General features: G+C 44.0%; 1 non-coding gene across 1 annotated transcript; it reads left to right on the top strand.

Annotated features, from left to right (window-relative positions):
- The first annotated feature begins 573 nt into the window (after positions 1-573).
- LOC130937350 (small nucleolar RNA R71) lies at positions 574-681 on the top strand. Its single transcript, XR_009068571.1, has one exon. It is a non-coding gene; the product is annotated as a small nucleolar RNA R71 (small nucleolar RNA).
- Positions 682-5119: the final 4438 nt, after the last annotated feature.

The raw sequence follows: 5119 nt of genomic DNA, 5'->3' as shown, positions 1-5119 counted from the left end.
AGAGGGGTTCTGCTTAGAATTCTCTGTCTGTTGCTGAGAAGATGATGGAAAAGGCTTGCCATTGCTGAACCTATTTCTTCCACCATTATTGTTGTTAAAACCTTGTTGAGGTTTTTCTTGATTCTTCCATGAGAAATTTGGATGATTTCTCCATGAAGAATTATAGGTGTTTCCATAGGGTTCTCCTAGGTAATTCACCTCTTCCATTGAAGGGTTCTCAGGATCATAGGCTTCTTCTTCAGATGAAGCGTCCTTAGTACTGCTTGGTGCATTTTGCATTCCAGACAGACTTTGAGAGATCAAATTGACTTGTTGAGTCAATATCTTGTTCTGAGCCAAAATGGCATTCAGAGTGTCAATCTCAAGAACTCCTTTCTTCTGATTAGTCCCATTGTTCACAGGATTCCTTTCAGAAGTGTACATGAATTGGTTATTTGCAACCATTTCAATAAGCTCTTGAGCTTCTGTAGGCGTCTTCTTCAGATGAAGAGATCCTCCAGTAGAGCTATCCAAAGACATCTTGGATAGTTTAGAGAGACCATCATAGAAAATACCTATGATGCTCCATTCAGAAAGCATGTCAGAAGGACATTTTCTGATCAATTGTTTGTATCTTTCCCAAGCTTCATAGAGGGATTCTCCATCCTTCTGTCTGAAGGTTTGGACTTCCACTCTAAGCTTACTCAACTTTTGAGGTGGAAAGAACTTTGCCAAGAAGGCATTGACTAGCTTTTCCCATGAGTCCAGGCTTTCTTTAGGTTGTGAGTCCAACCATGTCCTAGCTCTGTCTCTTAAAGCAAAAGGGAATAGCATAAGTCTGTAGACCTCAGGGACAACCCCATTAGTCTTGACAGTGTCACAGATTTGCAAGAATTCAGCTAAGAACTGATGAGGATCTTCCAGTGGAAGTCCATGGAACTTGCAATTCTGTTGCATTAGAGAAACTAATTGAGGCTTAAGCTCAAAGTTGTTTGCTCCAATGGCAGGGATAGAGATGCTTCTACCATAGAAGTCGGGAGTAGGTGCAGTAAAGTCACCTAGCACCTTCCTTGCATTGTTTGCATTGTTGTTGTTTTCGGCTGCCATGTCTTCTTCTTCTTTGAAGATTTCTGTTAGGTCCTCTATAGAGAATTGTGCCTTAGCTTCTCTTAGCTTTCGCTTTAAGGTCCTTTCAGGTTCAGGGTCAGCTTCAACAAGAATGCCTTTTTCTCTGCTCCTGCTCATATGAAAGAGAAGAGAACAAGAAAATGTGGAATCCTCTATGTCACAGTATAGAGATTCCTTGAGGTGTCAGAAGAACAGAAAAATAGAAGAAAGAGGTAGAAGAATTCGAACTTAATCAGATAGAGTTCGAATTGTGCATTGAGAAGGAGTGGTACTCCATAAATAGAAGGATGTGAGAAGAGAGGAGGAGCTTTTTCGAAAATTAAGTTAAAGAATTTGAAAATATTTTGAAAAACACTAATTAATTTTCGAAAATAAGAGTGGGAAAGAAATCAAGTGATTTTTGAAAAAGATTTTGAAATTTGAAATCAAAAAGATTTGATTGAAAATTATTTTGAAAAAGATGTGATTAAAAAGATATGATTGGTTTTAAAAAATGTGATTGAGAAGATATGAGTTGAAAAACATTTTTAAAAGATTTGATTTTAAAAATTAATAACTTGGCTATCAAGAAAAGATATGATTCAAACATTAAACCTTTCTCAACAGAAAAGGCAACAGACTTGAAATGCTGAATCAAATCATTAATTGATAGCAAGTATCTTTGAAAAAGGAAAGAAATTGATTTTGAAAACATTTGATTGAAAAGATATGATTTGAAGAAGATTTGATTTTGAAAAACTTTGAAAACTTGAAAAAAAAATTGATTTGAAAACAAAATCCTCCCCCTTGTGCCATCCTGGCGTTAAACGCCCAGAATGGTGCACATTTTGGCGTTTAACGCCCAATGCACTACCTTTTTGCGCGTTAAACGCCCAACCAGGCACCCTGGCTGGCGTTTAAACGCCAGTCTGTCCTTCTTCACTAGGCGTTTCGAACGCCCAGCTTTTTCTGTGTAATTCCTCTGCTGCATGTTCAGAATCTTCAGTTCCCTGTACTATTGACTTGAAAATAGAACCAAGATCAAATAAACAATGCATTGTGTTCCGAGGGTTACCTGAAACGTGCAGCTCGGTCTTCCGGCAAGGCCCGAGGTGGTGGGTCTGAGACCCGAGCTGGTTGTGCTGAACGGCGGGGGGTTGTACCTGCAATGACACTCCGATGCTTAAGTTAGCATGGGTCCAAGCAGATATCAAGTAGAATTAGAGTATGAGTTATACCTGGGTGCTCCAGTGTATTTATAGTAGTTGGCTGCGATCATCCCTGGATAAGATATTCTTATCTTATCTTATCTTTTGGGAGATTCATCTCTATCTTTGCGGAACCGCCTTTCCCAGGCCCTTTCGGCCTTTAGGTTTTGGGCTTAGTTCCTTCTGATGGGCCTTTCTTTGGCCTGTTTGTCCGAGGTCCGACCTCGAACGTGGGCCTTGGGTCGAGGTCGGGCCTTCTATCAGCTTTACCGAGTTTGGAGAGCTCGGTCAGGGTATGAACAGTGCCCCTGCCCGAGTTCGTCTTTTTTCGGAAGGTCGAGCTCGGGCATAGTAGTTTTTCAAAATTTGAAAACGGTCGTTTCAGCATTTATTGCTTGTTACCGTTTCTTCCTCGATTTCTGTGCGGCGCTCTGTGGAGGCTTTATTTATTTGCCCCTTTCTTCATTTTTCTTTGTTTATTCATCACTTCTTTTCGAGCATCTTCTCTTCTTTCTCTCTGTTCTTCGTCTTCCATTTTTTGTGCGTTTTTTCAGAGTTCTTTTCTGCGCCGCCGTTTTTCCTTTCGTCGGAGCTCGTCGCTTTCTTCTTTTCCAGGTTTGCTTTTTCGCTTTTATTCTTCGTACGCTTCTTTTTTCTGATATCTTCTATGCCCGGGTTGCCCCGAAAAGAGGCGCCGCTATTGCTTTGTATGTGTGTGTGGGGGGACTCTTTTCTCCGATCCATTTTTGTTATTCGAGTTGCTGCCTTCTTGTTTGTAAAAGAACTTTGCTTTCTTTTGTTTTTGTTGAATTTGGTTTTTCTGCCTTTGTGTGATTTTTGTCTTGCTGTTGTATTCTTTCTTTGTAGGCAAGATTTTTTTATGTCTCGAAAGGTGTTTCAAGCAATGTCGACCAAGATTCCGAGTGGTCTAGGTTGGGTAGATCCTGCTCCTTTAAGGGTCCCGTCTATTGTAGATTCTGAGTATCTGATTAGGTTCCGTAGGGAGTGTAGTGTTTGTGAGAACAGGGAGTCTGAGCGGGATTACGAGTTAGCAGCCCCGGAGTCCGAGGAGAGGGTATGTTTTCCGCCGTTAGAGAGTTCCGAGAAACTTTTCTTCTATGCTTATGATTGTTTCTTCTCCAAGCTAGGTGTCCGTCTTCCTTTCACCGACCTGGAATCCGAGGTCCTTTGGTCTTGTAACCTTGCCCCTACACAACTCCATCCGAACTCTTGGGCGTTTTTAAAGCTTTTCCAACTTTTGTGTCAGATTTTAGGCGTCTCCCCTTCTGTTTCTCTTTTTTCTTATCTGTTTGTACTGACGAAGCCGGGGTCGGGTGCTGGGAAGGTGTCCTGGGTTTCGTTTAGGGCTAACCAGGGTAGGAAATTTTGCACTTTGTATGATGAGTCGTTTCACGATTTCAAAAACTATTACTTCAAAGTCCGGGCTGTTGGAGATGTCCGACCTTTTTTCTTAGATGAGAGTGGGGAGCCTTCGTTTCCTCTTTGTTGGCAAGAGAGTGTGGTGTCGGTTAAGTACACTTTCGAGAGTCTAGATGAGGTGGAACAGGCTTTCGTTGGTGTGTTGAGCAGTCTATGGGGTCGGGCACCTCACTTGGATACGAAGAAAATGTTGGGAGATCCAAGCCTTCTCCGTTCCGAGTTAGGTAGTTCCCGACCTCTTTTTGAGATTTCATTTTCATATTTTGACTTTGTTTTGATCTTTCTGTTTGATAACCTCTTTGTTTCGTTTCTGCAGAGATGTCTTCTCAGGCTGATTCTATGAAGTTTCTCCGTCGAGCGAAGAAATCTGCGGCATCTCGGAATATCGAGGCTGAAGCTTCTCCCCGACCTTCTCCGCAGAAGACTACAATTGGTGTTCAGACTCGGTCGAAGACCATTCCGGTCCCTCAGTTCCGAGCTATAACTCAGGATCCTCCGACCTCCGGACCCGGTCAGCTTTCCCCGACCTCGACCTCGGGTCCTCCCCCCAAGAAACAGAAGACTTCCCGAGAGCCTGCTGGTTTCAATGACAAGGATTTCGATGCTCTCGGTTGGGTTGAGCAGCACATTCTTCCTCAGACTTTTATTTCTACTGATGATGCGTCCATGGAGCATCACTTTCAGTATATGGCGCGGAGTTGTGTTCGGATGGCTAGCCTTCATGCCGCCATTGCTCGGGAGTTTAAGAAAGCTCCCCTTGGGGCGACCAGCTCCCGACTTGAGAAGGCCCGGTCCGAGCTTGATAAGGTTAGTCAGCTGAAGGATGCTAGGATTGCCGAGCTGGAGGAGTCTTTGGAGGAAGAGAAGACTAGGGCTACCGCGGCTGTGGCGGTGGCGAAGACGTCTGAGGAGACGGCGAGGGTGGCGACGGAGAACTATACCAAGCTGTATGCTGAGCTTGTGGAGACGAAGGAGAAGCTGCAATCTGCTCGGGATGACTTTTATGAGCTGGAAGATAATGTGGCCAAGGGTATGGATGCTATGTTTGTGAATTTGAGGGATCAGGTCCGGGTTCTTGCTCCCGAATTGGATCTCAGTTTGTTCAGTACGGATAACATGGTTGTGGAGGGGAAGATTGTTCCTGCCCCTGTTGAGGATGAGGTTCCGATGTCCGACCCCAAGGCTCCGGTGTCCGACCCCGAGGCTCCGGTCGTGAACCCGACTTCACCTTTGGCCGAGGATAGAGTTGGTATGGAGGTTCCAAGCGATGGTGCTGTTCCTGCAGTCCCGATATCCATGTTTCAGCCAGGTGTTGATGCGGAGTCTGGAAAGGGCCTTGATCCTCTGTAATTTTTTGTACTTTTTGTGCTTTTGCCCGACCTGTG

This window comes from Arachis stenosperma, chromosome 6 (genome assembly GCF_014773155.1).
Source record: "Arachis stenosperma cultivar V10309 chromosome 6, arast.V10309.gnm1.PFL2, whole genome shotgun sequence".
In the NCBI taxonomy this organism is placed as follows: domain Eukaryota; kingdom Viridiplantae; phylum Streptophyta; class Magnoliopsida; order Fabales; family Fabaceae; genus Arachis; species Arachis stenosperma.
Note: the sequence above shows the minus strand (reverse complement) of the source record. Positions and strands in the feature narration are given on the sequence as shown.